We start from the raw sequence: 23,495 nt of genomic DNA on the forward strand, positions 1-23,495 counted from the left end.
GCTCTGTCCATCCTATATTGAAAAGTTAGATTTTAGATCATTTATGCAAGAACTGAGACAAATAAGGTCTAGGTCCTTTTCTTGGGTTTTTTTGAAAGCCAGATTTTCCACATATCTTAGAATACAACAGCAAACAACTTGTTGTGCAGCATGCATAAAGGCATCCTTCAAAACATTTTCAGCAATTATCTGTGTAATTTCAGGTGCTTCTCAATTATGTTGCAATTAAGAATGGAGGAAAGAGATGGGGCTGGAGAATGGCTAAAGCCTGTTCCAGTTTTAGCATGATTTAGTGTAAGATCTCTAAAATGAAAAGTAAGCATTTCAAGAAGAGCCTACCTGAGGCTCAGAGACAGAACTAGCTGAGCTGAAGAGGCAAACTGAGTTATAAATTAATCAGTGTGTGAATATAGATCTATATTTGATGGCAGTTAAATTTTATTAATTGGATAGAATTTTTTTCATCTGAAAATCAACTAGATTTGTAGAAGTCAAGGAGAAGGACATGACAAATAAAATTTAAACAGGGATGAGGATCAGACCTTTCTTATCCAAGCTTTATCCCGATGTAACTCTACTAGATTTTGATGACTTATGAATACCACATAAAGATGGATATTCTACAACTGGTAAATCTGTTAAGGGTTCTAACACTTGATAGGCAATGCACACTGATCCTAAGTTGCCTTTCCTAGAAATCAGTGGGAAGTTTCACTTTAAAATATCACAGTATGGCCAATTATCAAGAAGGCCATGAAGATACTGAATGAGTAGAGATTTCCTGGGAAAATCTTGGAAAGGGCAGACTTCATTAAATAAAATTACATAAATAGTTTCATTTCTGCACAAATGAACAGTGCGCTAGAGACATTGCACATTGTTGCAATTAATTGTTTTATAGTTTGCCCTAGTTTCAGCCAAAGACATGAGGGGGTGGAGCCTAGAGCCATGCGGGCATGTGTAGGTTGTTGTTCTATGGCAGTGCCACCATTGTTGGGGCTGGAAGTAGGGGATTCTCACTTCTGAGAAGGTGGGTGTGGCTTCAGATGGAGGAAAAAGGTGGCTCATTTTGTCCTTTTCAGGGGATGCGAGTGGCAAAGGGAGCAGTGGGATAACTCTGTTGGAGTGCTGACCAGAGGGTTTGTCTGCCATTGGTTTTCATGGTCTTGGGCAGGGGGAGAAACACTCAACACAGAGGCCATTTGTTCTGTGTGTCAGAGGGGCAGGCAGTGCCAAGTCAGGTTGGTCAGTCAGTGAGCGTTTTCTGAATATGAATCACCCTCTTTTTGTATACTCTTGTTCTTAATGTTGTTGCTGTTACTGCTGGTTTTCTTGCTGCATTGCTATTTCCAGAAAATTCTTCTTATCTCTACTTGGAATCTCTGTCTTTTGTCTGCCACTGGAAGGGGTTAGGGGGAGGAGTAGCTAGTGGTTTTTCATTTTAGTGGGAGCACTAATACGATCTCTAAACCATGACGCAGTTTATAAAACAAATGTTTCTGTGGTATTAACAACTTGCTTATTATTAACAACTTGCTGACAGGCTCAAGCCTGTAAGAAGCAATGTAGATCTCCAGGCACAGATCAACACACAGAAAGCACACCCAAAAGATTAATGTGTTGAAAATGTTTGAGAGATGGTATCAAGGATTAACTGTTTGACCCTATTCTACTTGTATTACTTGCAGAATTTCAGATAAGTAAAAAAATTAACTAAAAGCAATACCAGATGTTTTTCAGTTTTTATACTATAATTGTTTTAGGACAGTTTAAGATTACTCAGATTACTAATCATATGAAGAGAACAAAAGCAGATATGTCTCTTAATCAGTGTTCTTAGGGGAATTACAGCTTCCTTAAACAGAGGAATTATGCACGTAGACATAATCATCATGCTTTTTTATTTGATTTTCAAGACTGTTATAAGTTGTTTCGGTGCAAGCTACCTATGTATCTTTCACAAAATGGAAGCTGGAGCCACATTTGGGATACACAGTTTGGGAGATGTATGTTCTCCACACTTTAATTTTTTTTTTCTCCTGCATGTGGCTATTAACCAGAACAGAAATGTTTATAACCAGCAATCCATTTTGCCTATATGAAGTACCATAATATAGAATATGAGCTAAAGATAGTCTGAAGTATTCAACAAAGTAGCCATGCCATACAATAAAAAATGAGGCTTTTCATCTTTTAGAAAATTACTTTGAATGGCTAGAAATTATACACCAGTGTAAAGGAAAATGTGAGGCAGATACTCAGCACTTGCTTTACTTTGTTCATTTATTACTAATTTAGCAGAGTTGACAACATTTTTTCATGTGATGAAATTTTGATTTGTATTGAAACCGAAAATCAATTTGCTTTCTGATGGACATTAGTTTCAGTAGAGCAAATGTAAAAGCTTCACACCTTTCATTGATGCCTGAATTAGGCCAAATTAAGGGACTTGATATGCTTGATTGAGTGGTTATATGCCACTTGTCAATATTACTAAAACAAGCCATACTGAAAATCACAAATTAGTAACACTGAAAGAGCACAGGGAAAATTGCTGGAAGATATTTGGGATAATGATATTTTGTAATGGTGTAGCAATAGATATGTCAAATCACAAGAATTGCATGCAATTATGCTTTATCAGTGTTTAGAGCTTTGACCCAAGTTTCCATTAATATCAAGAGGAATGCTGGAGGAAAAGTCAAAGTAAAAATAACCCAGTATCTATATCAAAATGTTCATTTTGACTAGTCAGAACTTCAAGTAAAAATCAGTTTCAAATAACTCATCTCCTGACCACACAGCATAATTTAGGCCCTAAATCTGTACAACATGACAGTGAGTGAGGAGGCAACAGCTCTTTTAAAGCATGTTGTTTAGTAACTTCCCTCATGAGGAAGTTTTCAGAAATTTACAGTTTCAGATTTTAAATTTCCTCTGCTGTTTTTTTGTTGTTTTTTTGTTGTTGTTTTGTTCAATATTTCTACTAGATCTGCGTGATTGTTCTAAGTAGGAGGCCTAAAAAAAGTTTGATTTGCAGGGACTACTGTCTTGGATTGACAGATATCCATTCTTAACGCCTTGGATATCCATTCTTGATGCCATTCATATGATATTTGAATGTAAGCACTGGTGATTGCAACTATTTAATATATAAAATGGGGACATTCATCATTAAATCACCATATTAAATTAATTTCTCTGCTTGCTTTTATTTTTTTTAGCTTCTTCATTTTCTTCAGGAGTTTTCCTAACATCTCAAAGTAACAGTAGAAGACCACAGATGAGTCTTTATTAAGCAAATTATTGTTTCTTTTTTTGATCATCTGTTTCTGCAAACTCTGGAAAGAAATCCATAGTAAAATAAGTGCCATCCATAATAGTCCTATCTGGAAGAAAAATATTTTTACTTCAATTATTCATGATAATATAAAATCATACATTTATTTGGGTTGGAAGGGACCATAAAGATTATCTAGTTCCAATGCTCTGCCATGGTTAAACCAGCTAAACAATTCCAGCTCCCTCAGCTCCTCACAAGACACATGCTCCAGACCCTTCACCAGCTCCATTGCCTTTCTCTGGAAAATCTCCAGCCCCTCAATGTCTCTCTCACAGTGAGGGGCCCAGCACTGGACCCAGCACTGGAGGTGTGGCCTCAGCAGTGCTGAGAACATGGGACAATCCCTGCCCTGGTCCTGCTGGCCACTCTATTGCTGATACAAACCAGGATGCCACTGGCCTTCCTGACCACCAGGGCACACACTGGCTCATGATCAGCCAGCTGCCAAGCAACACTTCTGGGTCCTTCATTTAGTCATTATTTTTTGTTTGTGACCTGACACCTAAAGAGCACTGTGTGAGTTCTTTTTAGTTTCCATGCAAAGCGTGGAAAAATATTTTTTCATACAGAAACATTTTCTAACACAATAAAAGCATTTTATCTCCTAATCCTCAATTTCTTCTTTTCTTGGTCCAAATAGTGTTCCTACTGAAACTCTAGCTATAATGATAGGTTTGGGACTCTTACTTTCACCATGTCACCTGAAATATTTCAGTAGAGAAAGTCCTAATGTCAGAATAGATTTTTTTTTCTTTTAATTTTATACTGCAAGTTCATCCAAGGCATTTGACTCAAGAAAAGCAAAAAATTGCTTCTGCTATGATTAGATAATGATTTTTTTTTACACAGCTACCTGAATTAAACACCTTGAAAAGCTTCTCAGTGCTAGTCTGATTTCATCTTGCAGTCATTACCATTATTTAAACCATTAATGATCACTCATATCCATCATAGTTTATTCATCCATTTCAAGAGAGATTAATTTAGACTGGAATTTGTGCAGAGAAATCTTGCTAGAAATGAGCAACTGAATGGAAACCTTAAGTTTGGAAAGGACACTTGAAAAAAAATACATTCATTTAATTCAGGAAATAAAATATAGAAATCAGTCTGTAAAATCATCGGGATGACAGATGCGAGGGAGAGAGAAGAGCTAGTTTAACCTCAAAAAATTGCAACAGAACAAATTAGTTTGAACAAGTAATAAATTAACCTTGTCTGGATTTTACCTGTGTGAATAATGAAAAGTAGAAATTGTCTTGCACCTGGATAGTAGAACAAGAAACAGCTGATTTCATCTATCTACTCTGTAACACAGAGAATTCAGTTCTATTAATGTATTTTATTGTTTCTTTAACAATTGTTTCTTCTACAGACTCTCTATAGATCATATCACCCACACTCCATATCCTGTTCATTAAGACCTAATGTGTATTCAGCAAGTCAGTGTTCCTTCTTCACCAGATATTGGCTCAACTATTCTTAGGAACATAGCGAAAATGCCCCTCAAAAATATCAGTTTGTGGTGGTTGGTGTTTTTTTTTTTTTTACTTTCTGCCTCCATTCCTCGGGAAATATTGTGGAGAAGTTCGATGTATAATCAGAGACCCCTAGTGTGTGATTTGCTTGTTAGACAGCCCATCTAAACCAGTTCTCTCAATCAGGTGCTAGGTTGGTTCTTTTCTGTTTCAACAAATCTACTGTTTCTGGCTGCATAGGTACACCTCTGTGAATACTACACTGTCAGGAAAGCAGAAGAGCAGAGAGAGTTAAGGAGGTGCACTTTAAAGCTGAGAAGACTAACTTTCATTAAGATAAGCAACACCCACTGTGCTGTAGAAAATTCAGAAGCAGTTGATAGGTAAATCTTCTGAATCATCACTAAATGTACTCAGCAGTACATTTGAGGATTCAACATTAAAGCTGGGAAGGAGACCTTGGAGGAAAAAAAATAAAAACAAGCTTTTGTGGGGACCCTGGGGGGCATCCCCTAAGTTAGGGAGACACAAGAAGCTTCCCTCAAAAAGCTGCTAAGACCCCATTGGCTCCTTCCCCTGTTCCTATGTCTGTTCCTGTGTCCCTGAGCCACTCCCTCCCTATTCCCCTGTTGGCCATCATCTTTGTACAGCCCCAACCTCTAGAGTCAGAGAGAAACCTGGACCCTCGACACCTGGGTGCCCTGGGACCCTGAACATCTCACAACATGGCTCAATTATACATCTGTGAATACTATGCAAAGGCCCTTTTTGTTTTTTTACCGTGGGCTTTACTAGCAGATATTAAGGCTGCAACAAACTCTGGCACCATAGCATATTTGCTTATTTTAAAAATTGCTAATTGGATTTGCTATTCTGCAATTCTTGCCACTCAAGCAGTCCAATCAATACTAACATGTGAAGAAAATCAGTTAATTTTAGGTGTTTTTCCTAGGCAATTTATCCTTGGCATGTCCAAGTTCTTTCAGTTAAATTTCAGTCATTGTGTAGTACTTTGGGAGCACAGTATTCAATTGTCTTCTCATGCATGTACATCCTAAGGTCAGCTTCAACTGTGCATTAATGTCAGATCAATGTATAGAAATAGAAATAACAGTATTGTCACAGTTCAGGACAAACTGTATTCTTTGATTCATCCCTGCATCTTTGTAGATGCCCCCTTCAAGCAACAAGTCTGTATCCTGCACAGTTGTGTTCCAGTGTACTGTCTCTGGCTAAGATGGAGTTAAATTTCCTCATAGTATCCTATATTGTGTTTTGCATTTGTAGCTCAAATAGTATTGAGAACACACCAACGTGTTGGCTTTTTCTGAGCAGTGCTTGCACTGCATCAAGGCTTTCCCTCCCCTCCAAAGGCCAGTAGGCTGGGTATGAGCAAGAGGCTGAGGGGACACATCTAGGACAGCTGACCCAAACTGATTTAAGGGACATTCCATACCATATTACATTGCAATCAGCTGCTGAGGGCAAGGAAGCAAATGTGGGCACAGTTGTGGTAGTGCTTTTTGGTTCCAAGCAACTGTAGGTGTAGAGGTGTAGAGGCCCAAAGAATGGCTGGACATCTGCCTGCCAGTGGGAAGTAATGAATATTAAGATGCCTTACCTCATTGTATAAGCTTTTCAGTTTTATTTTCTGCCCCTTGTCTTTTGAGAAGGGAGAAGAGAGCAAAAGGCTGGGGGTCAGGCAGCCAGCCAAGGTAAACACACTACGTGATTTATCCTGTTTCTACTGTAACCCCAGCTTACAATCACAGAATTATGTAGGTTGGAAGGACCTTTAAGAATTGAAACTCCTTTGCTTAGTGCTGGCTGCTCATGGATTTCTCCAAATGAACTTTGAATGTATTGAAGGATGGAAATCCCTCAGCCTCTTTGGAAACTCATTACAGTGTTTGATCATACTCTTGTTGGGTTTTTTTTCCCCTGATATTAACCCAGAATCTGCCATCTTCCAGCTCTTGTCCATTACCTCTCATTCTTCTTCTGAGAATCCATCTCTTGTGTCTCCTATTTCCTTCCATTGGGTAGTTGAGGACGGTACTAAGATCCCACCCTGAACCATCTCTCTTCCGGCTCAACAAGCCCAGCTCCCTCAGTCTCTTTTCAAGGGAAATCATTCCAACTCCTAGCCAATCTTGCTCCAGTTTATTTATGTTTTTCTTGTACTCAACTAACACCTGGGTAACATTACTTCAGGGGAGAAGGCACTTTCTCAGTAAGTCTGTGTTCAGGTACCTGTAGTTTTTATGACTCAGATACAAATCATACACAGATACATAACAGCCTTCTTAAAATGGAAGTGTTAAGCTATTGTAACAAAGGGACAGTATTTCCAGAGAGAGCAGCTGGCATTCTCATCTATCTTAAAACCTTTTGATCTCCTGATGATAATGAAGCCAGTTGTAACTTCTTCTGGTCCCACAAGGTCCTATGTCTCAGCTGGCTGTTCCAAAATAATTACTCTCCATGGAGCAAGTGTTCATTTTTAGACCTGCATGAGAGTTCTTTTGATCTCCTGCATGCCAGGAATGTTTCTGTCCTTCTTCAGAATAGATTCTCAGCTCAGTGTTTTCACAGGCAATGGTATAAAATTTTCTCTTGCTTTCTGTGCTCTGACTTAACTTGAACCTTTCTTTTTGTGTCTTTAAAAAAGAATCGATCTCCTGATTTACTAAAAAATGCAATCTTTTGAAAATGTATCAACAATCAGTTCAATATAATGACTAAATTGCTCCTTATCAGTACCATTTTAAATAGATAACTTGAGTCTTCCAAGCACCTATGTTTTAAGAAGTTTCTCATATCTCCTTCTGGGTTATAAACTGATATTAAATATTAGTAATTACTTTTATTTGAATTCCCACTGTGTCATGCTCCCAGAGGAGAAGACACCAAGGCGGCTGTTTGGTATTAAGTCTTTCACGCATGGGAAATGTCTCCTATGTAGCTGAGCTCAGATGTACAAGTGTTCTTTCTATGTCAGGCTGCCTTCTCTAAGGATGCTGAACCCTCCTAAGACCAGAAGTTAAAGAAAGCAAGTCACAAAACCTCTCAGTTCAGTCTTTTAATGCAAAGGCTCGAAACCTTCCAAGATCCTCACCTGAACACTCAGAAATTATTACAGAGCAGCCCCAAACAAGTTTCACATTTGCTAATCCTTGTTCTCATGGTGGACCTCAACTTATAAGATATCTTCTGAAAATACAACCCACCAGAGAGAAAACAGTCCTGATCATCTTGGGGTGTGGAAGAGATTTTCCAGACACAGTGAGTGTGCTAGCCAGAAGAAGTGCCACACTGGAAGTCCTGTTAATGAACAGAGAAGCACTGGTGGGTGATGTGATGGTTGGAGGCCTCTTTGTCACAGAGATCACAAAATAATGGAGTTTTTGGTTCATGGGGAAAGAAGGAGGAGGGTGAACAGAATTGCCACCTTGGACTTGTGGAGGTCAGACTTTGGCCTGTTTAGCAGTCTGGGTAGCAGAGTCCCTTGGGAGGCAGACCTGAAAGGCAAAGTAGCCCAGGAAGGATGGACATTCTTCAAGAGAGAAATCTTAAAGACCAGGAGCAGAACGTCTATGTGTGCTGAAAGATAAGCTGCCGGGGAACAAGTTGACTGGAACTCAGGAAAAAAAAAAAAGAGATTTTATGATCTTTGGGAAGAAGAGGAAGGCAACTCAGGAAGATTCCAAGATGTCATAAGGTTCTGCAGGGAGAAAATTGGAAGGGCCAAAATCCAGCTAGAACTTAATCTGATAAAAACGACAATAAAATATGTTGTTATGAATACAGAGAGGAAATAGCAAATTGCACCAAGGGACATTTAGATCGCATATTCTAAAAGCTTCCTTCACAGAAAGGGTTGTGAAGCACTGGAACAGGCTGCAGAGGGAAGTAGCTAAGTCACCATCCACAGAGGGATTTAAAAGACGTAGTTGTGGCACTTGGAGATGTGGTTTAGTGGTGGACTTGGCAGTGCTGGGTTAACAGTTGAACTCAATGATCTTGAAGGTCTTTTCCAACCTAAACAATTCTATTAGTCGATATCAAGGATCAAAATGAATTAGAGAAAAAAGCCTCAAATAAAAAAAATCAAATACTAGAACTAGATCAAACATGAGTTTTCTTCTGATGTTGCTCAAAAGGCAGAACTTCTTTTATTTAAAAGGTTGTGCTTTTTCTGAAGTTTTGTGCAGTGATGACCTGGAAACACTAAAGATACCAATGACTAAATACTAAATAGCAAATAGTGAATAAAAAATAATGAGTACATTAACAAAAACAAAAACAAACAAAAAAAAAAAAAAAAAAAAAAAAAAAAAAAACAGCAACCCACAAGCAAACAAAGAAAAGCAAGGGGTTTTTTTGAGGATTATTTAAAGAAAAAGCATTATTCACTGGGGATAATTATCCAAATGTTTTGGTGCTGATGATGGAACTGTGTTCATCAAAACAGTCTTCACAGATGGGCCTGGAGCTACTGGCCTTACATGAACTACACAGTGTGCTATCCAAGAAAGAGGCGTTATACATACAAAACTGGTCCTCTGAAATGAATGGATGTTATTGCTCTTTTCAGGTCAATAAAATGGATTATTCATCAGCTCAAAGGCACAAAACATTATGACAGAGTGTTCTGAGCACCAGCACTGCTCCTTCTTGCTGAGGTAAGACGGCTATCACACAGAAGTGTTTTGAGGAGAATGTAAAAATTCAGACATTAGGGCTTTTTATTTCAGGAAAGCAATTCAATACAGGAACTGTGGTCTAACCAGTAATAATGGTGTACTCAGCCAGATGTGGGTAATACCTTTAACTTAAATATGTTCAACTTTTCTCTGAAGAGATGAGATTCAAACAGTCTGAAATGACAGAAAAGTTATCTGCATTTCAGAAAGCTTAGCCTGTGGGAGGACAGGAAAGATCAGAAACAATTATGTAACCTACTTGATCTTTTTGTGGACTTCTGTGAAAATTAAAATCTATGTGTATACATAGATGAATGAAAACACACACAATTGAACTCTGCATATTAAGAAAAAACAAGTAGTATTCTGAGATGACAATTGACTGTAGAACTTATTAAGAGGTCTTTTCAAAGAATCAACTTTTATTTGTGCTTCTCTGATCACCCAAGATGCTGATTAAGTTTTCTTTTCACTGTACAGTGAAGATAAATCAGAGGCACTTTAGCCTAAAAGAATATTCAGCCTAGCACTGTAGCACTAAAAGAATATTCCAACTGATACGGTTTTCCTGCTCTTTGGGTCTACTGGGAACTGCAGTTTCAGTATTTCTGTGATATTAAGTGAAAACTGAGGCTGTACCTGTAATCCTCTACTATCCACCCCTCACTTCAAGACAGACATGGAGGTGTTGGAGCAAGTTCAGAGAAGGGCAGTGGAGCTGGAGAGTAAATCAAGTGAGGAGCAACTGAGAGAGCTGGGGGTGTTTATCCTGGAGAAAAGGAGGCTTACGGGGGACCTTACCACTCTCTACAAATGCCTGACAGGAGATTGTAGCAAGGCGGGTGTTGACCTCTTCTCCCAAGCAACCAGCAGCAGGACAAGAGGAAATGGTCTCAAGCTGTGCCTGGGAAGGTTCAGGCTGGACATCAGGAAGAATTTTGTCACTGAAGAGTGGAATTGGAACAGTGTGCCCAGTGGGGTTGTGAAGTCACTTTGCCTGGAAATATTCAAGAAGTGACTGAACATGACAGTGCTGTGATTTAGTTGATTGACGGTTTTTGGTTGAAGGTTGGACTTCACGATCTTGGAGGTTATTTCCAAATTTAACGATTCTATGAACCTATGAAACTTCAGAGGAGATTGCATCTTGCTTATTTAAGGACAAATTTGCAAAATCATATGTAAAAATAGAAATATTACCTTATGAAGCCAATTTAATTTTCAGCATCTCCTATCTTCTTTCTCACTAAGTAAAAACAAAATAAAAAAAACCCTACCGTACCGCAAAAAAAATCACATTTGAAGAGCATTACACTGCAAGTTATGTTCTAAGCAGCAGCTATGAGAGGCAGTGATTTTTGATAGGTGAGCATTTGATCAACTGTCAGAAACAGAACTCACATCAATATCAGCCTGAATCAATGCTCTGACATGCACTGACACTTTTCACAGAACTCCAGTGAGCGATGCTGCTTTTCTCCAAGATTTGTCCCACTCAGGCTGGCAACAATGAATCAAGAAAGCTGTGTAGACAAATCTCCGATGATCAGGTGAGCGATGTGGATGAAGAAAGCATTAGTGCAGGACAACCCTGTAGACCAGGCTGTGTTTTCCTGTCTGACCTCCAGTCAGGATGGAGAACAGTTTTTGACAGACTCGCTTGGTTTATAGGGCCGTACAAAAAAGACTTGCTCTATAAGTAGTGGCTCAGTAGTCATCCTGTACTTTCTCTGTGCCTTTCTCTGTGCATAATATAGGGGGAGTTGTTTTTTCGAGGCTCTTTCAGAATCTTATTTTCCAATGTCACTTCTTACCTCTCTCAAACAAAAATATTTGAGAATTTTTCCTAAAAGTCCTCTATCCTAACAGCAACTGTTGAGCAGAATAACCTCAGAACAAACATGAGAAGTGGCATTTTCATTAAAACAACTGCAATTTCCCTGCTACTTGTATAAGTTTATTATTCCATTATTGATGTTGGCCAAGATCCAGGCCCATTGTACCATCTTAAAAAATGTGCTACAAAGTGAATTTGGTACTACAATAAAGTGCATCTGTCACCCCAATTATGCAAAGCAACTGGTTGACTGCAAAACTGCATCAAAAATTGAATTAGGATCTTTCATCCATTTATACAAGAAATGCCAACATGAAATACATGTTTATTTTGTAGTAAAGGTACTATATTACCACTGCTACAGAAAATTGAGTCTGTATGAGAATGTACTTACCATAATAAAATGGAACATTTTTTTACTTTGGTCAATACCTCAGTTGCTGTGAACAATGTCCTGCGGAATAAAACCTGACTTAGCAAAGACATATTTTATAAAAGTCCAAAAGAATCTTCTTACCCCAACAATTTTATCAAAGGGGCAGATTCTGATCCATTTTTTCATATTGTAAAACAATTATATGAATATCCTCAATAATATCAGTAGAAATCCTTGGGGTTTGATATCTTATTAATTGTGATGGTATTTTAATCTCACTTTACCTAAACCTCTCATCTGCACCACAGATACTTTAATTTTGGTGAGGATCCAGTGATATCAGCTGGTGAGTTGAGGTTTGACTTCATTCTTAGTGAAACAAATAAGCCACATATACTTTTAGAATGTTTAGGTCTTGTTGACATTTGGAAGTACTGAATTTGGAGGTTGCAGAATGCTCATCATCAAAGATCTGTAAGAATATGGTACACAGATCTTTTGGAAAGAGGGAAAGAGACTTTATTTGGCCTTAGACTGATGGACAAGAAAAGTTCTTGAGTTCATTTCTAGCCCCAGTGTTTCTGATTCCATGGCATGTGACAGAAGGCCATAGCTCTATGCCATTCATGTCATTAAAATCCAAGTCAAAACCTCAGGTTTCATCCTGAATGACTAACATGAAGACAAATGTGACAATTTGTTTCACAATTGCAGGACTGCTTTTGAGGTATTCTTTCTGAAGAGGAAAAATACTTTCTTATCTTCACTGGAATATAATTTGGGAAACTCAGTACATTCTGGAGATCCTTTCAGAGGCTTTTAAACAAAAATTCATATTTTGATACCTTTATCTTTCAATATCCATATCAGCTGTAGTCATACTAAGATGTATGCCATTTAAATGCCCTTTTCCTGGGATTAGGAAATAGGTAGCCATATGAAGAACCTCTGGGCTTCTTAAACCTGTGAAGAACCACTTCAAAATAGCACTGTTTTTTGTATTACCTGTAGATTTATATTACATAAGTCTGAATTAAACACCTAAAATCTCCATAAAGGCAGTGTAGGCATGTTTTCACAGCATCTACCTAGTAAGTGGAAGAACCTCAAATTCTGGAATGAGTGTATCTGAAATGCTACTTTCCAAGGTTTTTTCCAGCTATGGGATTCTCTGACTAGAAACACACATTGGATTTAAGACTGTACACAGTCTGCTGGAAGTTTCATATGTTTGTAAAAGATTATTTGCCCAGCTATGCAGGATATACCTAAGAATACTTGAATAGTGCTTATTTGCCAGTAACTGACACACGTTATGTAATTACATTTTATGTAAGTCCTTTTGCATCTGAAACCACTCCAAACTGCATCTTTTTCTCCCTGCTTGTGTTATAGCCTTAACCATGAGTCCAGCAGTAAGTCTATGTATTTACCAGATATGCTTCACTTCTCATGACAGAATCCACAGCCAAGACTATAATTCCATGATGGTAATAGAGGACAGCCATGGGTTCTGGTTTACACTCCTAGCACTGTTTATTCATCTATTTTTAAAAGATTCCTTGACACTGTCTTTCAGCAGCACTTAAACAAAAGCTACAGGATTTCCCCTTTCCAGCAAATATGTAGATTTTAAGTAAGAACTGATCTGGAGATAACTTCATGCTCACTTGATCCCTTTTTTAGTACTTATGAACCTGGTGCTCTGTGTTGTACCATGTCACACCTTCAACAGGAAGGGTGGATGAAAAGTCTTTCTCAGCATAGTCTTTAATGTGGCAGGAAAAAAAAAGGATGTTTTTGATGGAATAAGGGGGAACCCTTTCATTTCTGGCACAAATATAAAAAAGATAATATAGTAAAAGACTGACTTTCTCCCCCTTCACAACCTGCAGTAGGTGGGCAGTACTAACTTCCCTAACTGTGCTTTTAAATAAATACAACCATGTTGCACATTTACCGCTGATTCAATTTGGTGAGTGTTCATAAGGTTTCTTCTGAGCATTTTTAGTCCCTGGGCACTGAAATTTCTGCTTTGAATGATGAAGAAGCCTAAATGTTAAACAGATGGCAAGACACTGTTGAGCTGAGATGGTTTTGTCACCACAGCACTTGAAGCCTTGGGGTACTTCACCATCTTAATGTCCAGGCATTTATCTGGGTAGACATAGTTGCTTTATGGATATAATTATTGGACTCATTCCTGAATTTTATCCAAGTTGCAATCTATTTGCCCAAGTACTTTTTTTCAGATCTCTCCATTTACCAAGTCATTATGAAGTATGAAATACAAAATAAAGACACAAATACTGGGAATGTGTAACCCATACTAAAAATAAGGTGATTAAAATCCATCATAAATGTCAGTGAATAGTTCACTTACTGTATTTTTAAATTGAATTTGGACATGACAGTTGTCAAGCCACAGATTCCGCCAGTCACACATTATTATAGACTCATCTATATCTCTGGGTTTTTCTGTCTTTCAGGATTTCTGGAACACAGAATATTAAAACAAAAATGTTTAGAAAGTGAGGCATTTTATTAAATTTTTTATAAATCCTTAACTTTCAGTTCTTGCTTTTTTGGTTATGTCCACATTACCCATATAATAAGATGCAATAACCCTGATCTTGCATGTTGAGCATATTCCATGCTTTAGAATGTATTACTTCAGGAATCATCTCTTGGAAGATGCTATTCTCAGGAAAAAAAAAATAACTTAAGCCAAAAGTGAATCAGTCATGCTTGCTTATTTTACTATTCATTATGGTCAACTTTGGGGGGAAAAAAAAAAATATGAGACAGGATCAAGTAACAGCAAGTGTCATAGATCTTGAAAGTATTTTAGTGATTGCTCAATATGGCCACTGGCAAAAAAAAAGGAACTGGTTGCATAAACTTATCAATCATTAGTGTAAAACTCCTACTATGTGCCTCAATACCAGCTCCAGTCCCACAATCTGTTTGCAACACTTGGATTTAACCTCAGTGATAGCTGTAGTCATCTGATCTGATTGACAGTATTAAACACAGACATGCTTTTCCTGTGAGATTAAATTTGTAGAGGAAATATGCTGTGATACAAACCAAAGACCATTAAATTTGATGTATGTGCTTTTTTGAAAAAATGCTTTGGTTTATATCTCACTATGGAAACATGGTATACTGAGAGACACTCCTGAGTGAGAAGATAGGCACTGGTTTTCCAAGTGTTCTGCACAAAAATAATGCTCACTTGTACAGTATTCCCTGGGCATCATTCCTCCACCACCACAAAGTCTTAACGGCTGAAGGACAAGAAATTCTATGAGTTTAGCTTGCCTCACCTCAAAAAAACCCTGTACAAAGTCCTGCAGCTTAGGCATTTAAGCCAGAAAGGTTGAAATCATAAAGGTTCAAAAAATTTTAATTCCTTCACTGTTTTTGAGTAAATAGGAAATTGAACTTCAAGTATTCAAGAACCTAATAAATCTGGTTTATGACTTAATTGTTTCTTTATCCAGGAAGCAATTTTAAATTCAAAATAAAATGGGAAAAAAAATTCTAATGTCTTTATATTATTTCAATCTATAACTCCTTGGTCCTAAAATATGTTTCTGCCCTTTTATCTTCCTGCCATGTGGGTAAAAGAAGACTATTTTGAAAAACAAGCAAAAATAATTATGGTTTTTAATAACCTTATTTGAGGGATAAAAGGATACGAAATAATTTATTTTCCTGCTTAAAGGACAATAAAATAGGGAATTCCAAATATTCATGTCAACAATAGAATGTACAGGGTCTAGATAGCCCAAAACTGTTCATGTCAAAGCTTTCAATATGAAACCTTTTTCTAAAAATGCAACAAAAAAAATTCCTAGTACAGGTATTTGTGAGTAGGACAAGACCAGTTTTGACAAATACATTATTCATAGCAAACCTTTAATTTAGATCCTGTCCTGAAGTACTACATTACCTGTCAGTCACTTCTGCAAACATATTGAATGTCACATCAAGACTTCTGTGTTTATTTGGTTGAATGTCTTCTTACTTATTTTGATTTTTTTAATGCCAAGAAGTACAGAAAATGGCATTAGCTGGTAATGCAGTCAAATATTCACAAATAATTTCAAATTTAGACAAAAAAAAAAATCTTCCTTTTTTCATCAATAGTTCCATGCTTGGATTACAAGACAGATTCTTCTCTCATTTGTTGCACTGTAGATTCTCCTCTCCTAGACTGAAACACTGAAGAAAACATAAGCTCACATTACAATGTGAGTAGGGTCAGAACTCCCTTTGTTGAAACAAGCTTTCTGAAACACTTGAGTGCAGTGTGATACTTATGGAACTGTAATTATCAACAGGGAAGGATATCCTAGGCTGCACTTTCTAAAAGCAGTTTGCTTAGGTGAGAGCATTAATGGCAGCATCAGCAGCAAAGCTCCTGGCTCCGTGCTAGGCTGGATGCATGCACAGGATGAGTAGCTTGCATATTAATCACGGGATGCTTACCACAGCTTGAGAGCTCTGGCTCAGACCTGTCTTTGTATTTGGGTGACAGCAGTGCAGAAGTCACCTCAGCCTTGCCATGAGGCAGTGCAGGCACTGTCTGTGACACCTGGTGCCTGACAGGCACACGGCGCTTGCCCGCTGCAAGCGCAAAGCACAGCGTGCTGGCTTAAAACATCTCTGCTGAGCTGGGCAAGTTCTGCAGTTCTGCACCAGGTGTGCACCCCCGCGGTGATGGAGCTGGCAAAGGGAGGCTTGTATTAGCAGGTGGAGTATTTGTGGCAAAAATATGCAAATCTGCCTTTCTTTGGGGAAAAATTAATAGAGGTGGTAACGATCATCATCATCTTAGTTGTTCATATTGCTTAAAAAAAACCCTTGAGTGGGATTGTTATTGCATTTTAATTGCTCTTTGCAAGTTTTATTGATTTTATTCTGACATACGCAGATAACAAAGTAGATACACCATAACTGCTAACATTTAGAACAGAAAGTGATGTTTTTTAGCTGCAAATTGGGGTATACTACAGCACATCAGGAAATTTCTTTGTTAATTATTTCTTGTCTTAGACATGCTCGGAGGTCATTTGTTGCTTTCTAAATTTGCAAGCTTATTGCAGACCAGTCCAAGGTTATGTAACTCTCCAAACATAATTGTTCGGCGTATATTAGCTAACAAGTAATTATAACTACTAGCTGCTCCCAGCTGATAATATGCTCAGGAAATTCATATATTTGGGCTTGTCAGTTTAGGTCAAATTATTTGAGAAAAGACCTGACTTAATTTGAGAATATGCCCGACTTAAGAGAGTGCCAAAAGGGAGTATTCAGATATAAGTAATTGTATAGCCCTTAAAATTGAATAATTTAAAATCTAAATCTCTTAAAATTTACAGTTCCTAAGATAATATTTGTCAGAATATGGATTTGAAAAAGCATTATATTGATAACATTTTGACAAAGTAATGAAAGCGCAACTCTAGGACCACATGCCAGGTGGTGAAGGAGTTACATGGTTTGCATCTATCTTTAACTAAATTGCTACTTTGAAGTCAAGAATTGTATAGCCATCTTGGATACCGGAGGAAGCTTTTTCTACTATGTAATCATGCTTAATATACACTTACTTTCAAAATAATGGAAGTATTTTGACTTAAAAAATTCTGCCTTCAGTGATTTTCTTCTGTACAGATCACGTTGCTTTGGGGATTTTCCTTGAGTTTTAAAACTGTTAGGACACTATTTTTGTTAGTACTACATTACAAAGAAAAACTGATTACCAGCTAGGAAATAAGAAATTAAGTGCCAAAGAAAGAATGATTTCAAAATGAGGTGGGGGGGGGGGGAGGAAGGAGGTGGGGGGGATTGGGGCAGAGGATGTTCTTTAGACATTGGAAAATCACTGGAGCACGAAATTCAGAGTTGAGTTATTAAAATTATTACAGTAACATTTTATCAAAAGACACAGTACTGATTTTAGCCCGGAACACATGGCTAGAAGTGGAAAATGTCACAACTTTAAACTATTTGGGAGGCCTTTCAGCTTTGAGATGTTTACTGAGATCACCCATCATTGTAGCAGAACAAGTAGTGCCAGAGAATAATCCATATTAGTGCTCAGAGGCCAACAGACACCAGATCTCCCAGGAGCCCTGCAGCTATGTACAACTACCTGTATGTCTCTTGGTGCCTTTATACCTCAAGACCAGCACTGGTATGGGCCCTTTACCATTCTTTCACTAACTAACTTCACCAGAATTTTAAAGCATTTTGCATTTATTTGGATTTTGTACCAAGGTAAATGTAACTGGACCAATAGGCTAGGAAGTAACATTGGCATTTTTGCAACAAAATTTGTGAACATATGTCATAAAGTGTCATTTCTCCAGAAGGCAACCTGGAAAGGATGGAAAGCAATGAGAACATTTAGTTTAATAACATGTACTCATCATCTCTTTTAGTTCTTCTAGGACATGCAGAGTTCCATAGTATCTTCTGGAATTGTGCGAGTTAATTTTAGGAAGTATATTATCTGCACCAGAAAAATTCCTTGCAAGTGTAGTTTCTTGTCCCAAAACATAAGCTTTGCTTTATCTCTTTATCAGCTGTTGTCACCTCAGTAATACTACTTGTTGTATTTCTGTATGTATAGTACTTGTTGTACTATAACTGCACAGTTTTTTCAGCCTTCCCTGAAAAGAGTTTTGAGGTTTTGAATGCCCTTGTATCACATGTGTGAGGACTTAAAGAATGCAGTTGCATGTCTGAAAACACGGTCCCCATAAGGTAAGTCACCACAACAGGAACTTGAGATAAGCACAGATGGCAAAACAGGAAGGCATTAATTCCAGGCCTAACAAAGGTGAGGGTTTGGAATCAGCACACTGGACAAAATGCCACTGTGCAAACTGTGGGAACTTAAGACTTATCCAGACAAAAAAATTGCACAGTGGAAAACTGGGAAAGAATACACATGCCAGCCCAAGTTGTCGGAATGGCATCTATACCCATGGGTCTCTGGGATTGGATTGTATAAAAGTGGTACCTCCATAAGAACAACTGCCAACTGGCCCCACCAAAGACCAGGGTGAAGAAGGACCAGCAGGATACCACAAGAATCTATATTGTGGTGATATCTTTTCTTAATCTCTCTCTGTGTCTCACTCTGTCCCTCTCTCCCTCCTTCCTCTTCCTAGTTTTTTATATCTTTCTGCCTCCTATTTACTGTTAAAAAAAAAATCTGTACAATTGACTTTGCCATATGGTCTTGCTTGCACCTTAATTTAGGCAGAAGAATCTCTTATCAGATCTTAACATAATTCTCCTTCACATTATATTTCAGAAGAATGAAAAATCTCCTCTGCCATTTAAGGCAGTATCTTGAATAACTTCATGCCAACAAAACCTGTCATTTTAGAATGGACACAACTACAGTATCAAAGTATTTTTCCTGCTGAATTTGCTTTCTCAATCTTCAGAGACTTCACCTTTACTCAGAAAAAGCATGCTGTCAGCTGAACTATAAAATGTTGTGAACCTTTACCCAAGATGTTCTGGTTGCAAAAAATAAAAAGGCCTTTTTGTCTGAGACATTTCCTATTATTTGTTTGCTTTTCTTGTTTGAAATTGTAAAATATGCATTTAGTTCACACTGTGCATACTTCTCTATAGAAATATGTATGCCCCTGTATGCCTCAGTTGGCTTAGAGTTGCAGTAGTTCTATACCTATTCTTTAAGATCTTAGTTTCATTTTGATGCACCTTCTAGTTGCTGTTAAAAGTGACTGCAAAAGACCATGCTAGAGCCATCACACCACAGAAAGGCTCTAATATACCAGAGAATATGTGCTCACACTCTATGTGAGCTACTCATCCACCCAATTTCCTAGGTTTCCTCAAATTAATTGCTCTACTGCTCTACTTCCTTTTTTAAAACATGACCAGTGGCAATGTCACATCCACCTGCCTAAAGTTTTGAGCCTTTTTCTAAGAATACTCATTACTTAATTGTCACCTTAGACACTAAACTATTCTTCTACTATTTTAGCTATGACTGAACCATGCTGTCGCCTACTCCTCTCCTTTTCAACAATGATCTCCAAAGGAACACAAGTGCATCACCACACTTGTATCTGATTTTGATCCTCAGCAGAGACATCTGTTTTTTCTGCATCCTTTTGGTCCTCAAATTCAGCTTGTTGTCTCTATGTACAGTTTATAAATTATTGTACGGCTTACTCTGTGAAAGCAACACAATTATCAGCAGATAAGTAGACCCAGCTACTTAGGCCCACGTAAACTGTTTAAGTTCCTTATTTACAGCAGATTTTTTAAATTTTTTGTGAAATCAATAGCATTGTTTGTAATGGGCTCTTTGTCCTCTTTTAAATACATACAGTTTGCTGGAATCAGTCTCTGATAAGACTAATCCATAAATACCTGACAGGGAAGAGGCAATTTCCATCAATACAAAATCTGTAAAGGGCAGCCAGAATTATTTAAGCCAGGAACCAAAGTGGCTTTTAGCTGCCTGAAAAATTATATATTTTTTTGTGAGACTGGTGAATCTTAGCACTGGTTCACTAATAATGTGGATGGTGATAACTCACAACATTATCACTCCACAAAGTAATACACCTTCACTTTAAATTTGTTCTGAATATCTAAGTATAAGATGGCCATACATTTGGGAAAGCATGGAAGCTTTTCTTTTGAGGAAACTGGCAAGTTCTGGTGGTGCAGTTTATGAGCTCACATTCACATTGATAAACTCCTACTGATCTAATTAATCATACCTGTAACATCAAATTTACTATCAATGTGGCCTTGAGTTCAGAGCTAACATAAAAAAAAAAATCAAAGGTGTTTATAACTTCTAAAGACACAGCTTATTTTCATGAGAAAAAAAAAAAGTAACTTTAAATGAGTAAAGTAGTTTCTTTCAGTAACATGCAGTTTTCCTGACCAAGCACATTTTCACTTGGGCTTGGTTTCACATACTATATTTTCAGCCAGGTTTGTAACCTAATTGTATGAGAGAAACACAATTAGCTATTTCACTTGAAAGGGGTAGCTGTTAATTCAATATCAGCCTTCCCCACTGAGTGCTAATGTTACTAAGGACAGAAGATTTCCTTTAAAAGTTAAGAGCATACATGGCAAAGAATGATACATAGCAAAAAGGGAGTTATTTCAATGTTTTGAATAATTTATTTGAGATTTACTAGTATCACAGTATCTGGTTTACCCATTTCACATAACAAAGCACATGCCTGGTCCAGTGCTTGCAGGCACCATTTAGATCTTTAGTGCATAGTATACTATGAATACTTTCTAAAGTTAATAAAGCATTCTTTTCTTTCCACAGCATAAAAATATTCTAGTACTAAGAAAAGTGTAGCATTCAGCAAATATTTAGAACTTTCAGCTAAATCAGTTGTTAAATTAGCATATTCTTTAGTTTTCACTCTTTGCTGGCTATTCTAGCCAGCTAGAATGAAATAACTAACCTGTTATAATCTTTGGAGAGAATATACAGTAGAAAACCCAGGGATGGAGCCAGAAGCCAGGTTTGTTTCTAAAGGAGATTCAGAAGCTACCCTATGGATTTTCAGTAACTGTGACTAAAGAGTTGGAGACTACAGCAGGCTGGATTCTTTTAGCTACAACTGAAAAAGAGATCTGAGTCACTTTGTACCGTTCGGACTTCATGAAACCTGTAACATGCTGTCAACTGACACAGAAGTCCAGCCTTTCATCTAAGTAAATCTGGCTGCAGGAAATGAGCCAAGTCAAGGTCACAATGTAGGGGAGAAATCTTGGATTCAAGTTCCATATGGAGCCTCTCTTTGGAAGCAGGAGATTACTCTTGTGCTAAACAGCACATTAAAATGGGAGGTAAAGTAACATGTGAGGATTACTCTCAACATCTGTAACTGTGTTAAAATTATGGAATCTTTCACAGGGTATCATCAGCTGCCATCTTATAGCTACACAACCTTCAGTGGCTGGTTTTGAACTTCTGACAAGTCGACCAAAAAGGCCTTTGGTATATAAACTCCATATATCTCCATGAGCTCCTAGGAAAGGCCAATTGGCATAGGCATGAGTGCTGAAATGTGGCATCCTCTTCATTTCTAGGAATAGGTTATGTCACATAGAATGGAACAGAGGAGTCAGCCAAGAGGACAGTGATAGAAATAAGCATAAGGTAAAAGTTATATTAAGGTCTTTTTTTGGCTTCAGAAGAACAAAAGGGAAACTGAGTGTGGGTCTAGGCCAGGAGCTGTTCCTGTGCTGTTCTTCAACAGTTTTCATCTTAATTTCAGTAACTCAGTGCCATGTTTGCTCACCAAAAGGATGATCACTGAGTTCTACAATCTTTGTGTCAACAGCTGAATCAGAGCATTGCCAGGGTGGGAAGGGAATGGAAACGGTGGGACCACAATGAGAGGCTTGTTGGAACAAGCTTAGGAAAGAGAAGATGCCTACTGATATCTGAGATTTATGTTTTTACTGGTTACAAGATCTGAGGAGAACAGCACTCCAGAAAAGGAATTTTGACAGTGATGAGGTAAAGGAAAGGCACTGAGCTTTTAGCAGTAGTAAAGCAAAGTGAAACAAAAGAGAGAAAGCTCTCCTTGCACAAAAGAATCTGCATTCAACTCAGTTTGTGAGTCAAACACAGACCAGGAGATTGCACCCATGTTTACATTTTGGGATACAACCTGCTCTCAGTGACTGAAAGCCAGAGGCACAATGCAACCTGTGTTTATATGTCCCATGCAATCTTCTAAACCGTGGCCAAGCACTGTCCAGGACAGAAAAAGCTGGCACCAGCCAGAATTGTGCCAGGGAGCTTACAGATAATGGTACATCAGTGCCCAAATTGTTCCGTGGCACAGTGATTTTATTTATTATGTAAGTAGCTTATGAAACTATCTTAGGCAGTAGGTAGGATGCTGCTATGCTATGCAAGACAGGATTATGGCTATGACAGCACTATGCAACATCTGAATATAACTTGAAATGCACTTGCAAGTAAACCATAGCTGCAGTACTTGAAGCTTCTGAAAATTTATGGAATTAAAATCCTTTACCCTTGTGAAAAATAACCCCTTACACTGGATGACAGGTAAGTGGTAAATAGCGGACCACTACAAAGCCTGACAATGTCATACTATCTTCTCCTGTGTTATAGGAAGTCATTCATTACAAAGTTTTCTGAAAGAGACATTTATTAGGCCTAATTTGGGTTATATTATGAATATATAGTATTATGAATTATAGAGAGAAAACACATTTCTGTAATTTTCTGGAATTATCATGTGGGGATACAGAAATTTTCTATTGCATTAAAGTGCAATTCAGGCTTTTCTGTAGGTTGCAGCAAATTGTGGAGATTTGTGACATCTTTCTGAAAGGTCTGCTGGTGGCATGCTCTTCTGGGAATGCAGAAGAGCTGTATCATTCAGATTAAGTCACTGAGAATTGACTTTGAATTCTCAAGCAGTTTACTAAACTAGAAAAGATTATAAAAACAGGAAAAGTGAGAAGCCAGCAACAGCCTCTCTCTCTCTCTGAGGGCATCCAAGGCAAGCTCAAGCACATTTTAATGAGTTTGTTTATGGGAGTGCAGATACTACTTCTGGAATTACAAGAGATGCATCCATAGAAACCAATTTATATTACCATTCCACCTGTGCTGTTTCTAAGTTGAATGAAACAGAACGTTACAAGATGGGGTGATGAACCCTAAGCA

General features: G+C 37.8%; 1 long non-coding RNA gene across 2 annotated transcripts in view; it reads left to right on the forward strand.

Moving 5' to 3' along the window:
• Nucleotides 1-758: 758 nt before the first annotated feature.
• LOC135296152 (uncharacterized) overlaps nt 759-23,495 on the forward strand; it is a 38,033-nt gene continuing 15,296 nt past the window's right edge. Inside the window, exons 1-3 of one of the 2 annotated variants that reach the window (XR_010358215.1) lie at nt 759-1,030; nt 9,419-9,506; nt 10,205-11,077. This is a non-coding gene — a long non-coding RNA (uncharacterized LOC135296152). Of the gene's footprint in view, nt 1,031-9,418; nt 9,507-10,204; nt 11,769-23,495 lie in introns of those variants that run through there. The other variant, XR_010358214.1, reaches the window with a different exon arrangement.

The sequence above is a fragment of the Passer domesticus genome, chromosome 3 (genome assembly GCF_036417665.1).
Source record: "Passer domesticus isolate bPasDom1 chromosome 3, bPasDom1.hap1, whole genome shotgun sequence".
Lineage (NCBI taxonomy): Eukaryota > Metazoa > Chordata > Aves > Passeriformes > Passeridae > Passer > Passer domesticus.